Here is a 2,808-nt window from a genome sequence, read left to right as displayed (position 1 = left end):
TGGAAGCCTTTCCCCTCACCAAGGTGGGGGGCACTCCATCCTGGCAGAGACTTCGATGGGTCTTCAAATAAAAAGCAACAGGAAACAGCCTCCCTGGATGAGGGCATAGGATTCTTTTTTGTTATAATTTGCTGGTATGAGCAAAAACATGCATCTTGAATTTGAATAGAACATGATGCAAAAAATGCTATTTTTGTCCTTAAAACTTTATCTGCCATGAAAACTAAATTTAACATAATGATCCTACTTTGGATCCTGAGCCACCAAAACACAAAACAAAAACAAAAACCATATAGATATTGGGACAATTGGAGAAGTGGAGAAACTAAAGTTATAGATTACTCTTGTATTGACATTAAATTTCCTGGTTTTGATCATTGTACTGTAGCTGTGTAAGAAAACATCTTTATTCCAGGGGCACCTGGGTGGCTCAGTCGGTTGAGCGTCCAACTTCGGCTCAGGTCACGATCTCGCGGTCTGTGAGTTCAAGCCCCGTGTCAGGCTCTGTGCTGACAGCTCAGAGCCTGGAGCCTGTTTCAGATTCTGTGTCTCCCTCTCTCTGACCCTCCCCCATTCATGCTGTCTCTCTCTGTCTCAAAAATAAATAAACGTTAAAAAAAAATTTTTTTTTAAATAAAGAAAATGTCTTTATTCTTAGTAGGTACACATTAATGTATTCGGGGGCAAGTGACAGGACTTCTGCAAAGTATTCTCAAATGGTTCAAAAATAATAATATATAAAAAGTGAAAAATGATAAAGCAAATGTGGCAAATTATTAGCAATTGGTAAATTGGGGTGAGAGGTATGCATGAGTTCTCTGTACTGTAGTTACAATTTTTCTCTCAGTTTGAAAAATATTTCCAGATAAAATTGTAAAGGAGTTCTACTTCTCTACCTTTCACAGAGTGCTGATTGCCTATTATCTCCTATCATCACACTGTCTTCCTCCCAGCTGCCCTCCTCTCATGTGATTTTAGTTATCACTTGGGGAGCACTTGTGTCACAAACACTGTGCTGGGTATTCTGAGGGAAATACGGAGATACAGAGTAGTGAGGTGGAAACCCTACAAGAGTGGACACACATAACCATCCTGTGAGAAAGAAGCTACCATGAGGGAGAAGGACAGAGGAGGAAATCAGAAAGCACTGGGGCTGGTTTAGGCTACAGAAGGCTTCATGTAGAGCACATCTGATCTGAGGTCAGCTCTAAGGACAGGTAGGATTGTCACAGTATAACCCTAGGGTGCAGGACAAGTGGCAGAAGGCATAGGGGTAGTTGGAATGTCATGAAAAAAAAAAAACCCTGACACGAGAAGGGGAAGGTGGGTTCCACCTGGGAATGTGCTGGGCATGAAGCAAGGTCAGAGAGGAAAGACAAGGTCAGATGCAGAGTAGCCTTAAATGACAAGAGAAGTATTTTGAATTTTAGTTTAGACACCAGGGAGTTAAGATCTTTGAGAAAGTGGTTGTTTCCATCTGAGACTGGGAACCATGTCTTGAGTTTCCTTTGTGGAATTTTACTTCACACATTACTGACATTCAATAAATAGTGGTGGTGTGATATTTGTAAAAAAGTAAACATTTACAACATAATGCAATTTTCTTCAAACTCAAGTCTCAGGGACACCTGGGTGGCCCAGGCGGTTAAGCATCTGACTCTTGGTTTTGGCTCAGGTCCTGATTTCATAGTTTGTGAGGTCAAACCCAGGTTGGGCTCTGTGCTGATGGCATGGAGCCTGCTTGGGATTCTCTCTCTCTCCCTCTCTCTCTGCACCTCCCCCATGCATGCACACACATGTTCTAAGTAAATAAACATTAAAAAAAAAAAAACCCCAAGTCTCAGAGATTTCTATCATTAAAATATGAAATCTATTCTGAAATGGGAAAAATTGTTGGGTGCCTCCCATGTACCAAATGTTTTACATATTTTCTTATTTAACCTGCCCAATTCCCACATTTAATAAGTGGAGCAAAAAAAAATTAGGTAAACACCCAATATTATAGGGGACAAGACAGGCTGCTTTAGTTTCAAGCAATAAAAAAAAAATCAAAACAAAACAACAAAAACCAAAAAACACACATTTAACTCAAGCATTTAAGAACTGAACAGAAAGTTTGGAAATCAGATTCAAAATTTTCAGTTAGGAACCAAAGCAGTGGCTACTGAGATGAATTCACCCCAGCTGTTTTTAATCTCTTGGTCACTCTATCCTAATGCAAGTTCTGGCAGAAATCATTCATAGCCATCCTTAGCTAAGGCATGGTAGGGCATCCCAACTGTTATTCCCATCATATTGTATCCATGGTACCATAAAAAGAGAATAGGTTTTCAGAGGCTGGGGTGGCCATGGATATGAGGCACTCTTATCTCCTGCTACAAGGATATCTCCTGGCCAACAGTTGAACAGGGTAGGGGTGAGAAGTGAGGAATAATAAGGGGTCATTCCAGCAAGACACGGAAGTCCTCCAGTGGACACCTTTGGCTTGAAGAATCCCCATAAACTTAGCCAAACTTTTTTCAACACTGCATTTCAAGACTTCCCACACAACCTTCCTTGCCTCTCTCTTTCTCCAGGTGTCAGACGTGCCTGTGATCTGAAGGTCTGTTCCGTTCCACCTACCTCTGCTCCCTCTCCCAATAAATCTCTGAATATCTAATCCTGTCCTGGCATCTGCTTCTCAGCAGACCAGAACTAATGCAGCAGTAAACCAAATGTTGAACTCTAGCCTATGTAACCTCAAATCTACGTTCTTTTCACTATCCTCACAGGAGCAGTTATAGGCAGGAAAAACGTGATCACCCTAAT

The sequence above is a fragment of the Panthera tigris genome, chromosome A1 (genome assembly GCF_018350195.1).
Source record: "Panthera tigris isolate Pti1 chromosome A1, P.tigris_Pti1_mat1.1, whole genome shotgun sequence".
Lineage (NCBI taxonomy): Eukaryota > Metazoa > Chordata > Mammalia > Carnivora > Felidae > Panthera > Panthera tigris.
Note: the sequence above shows the minus strand (reverse complement) of the source record.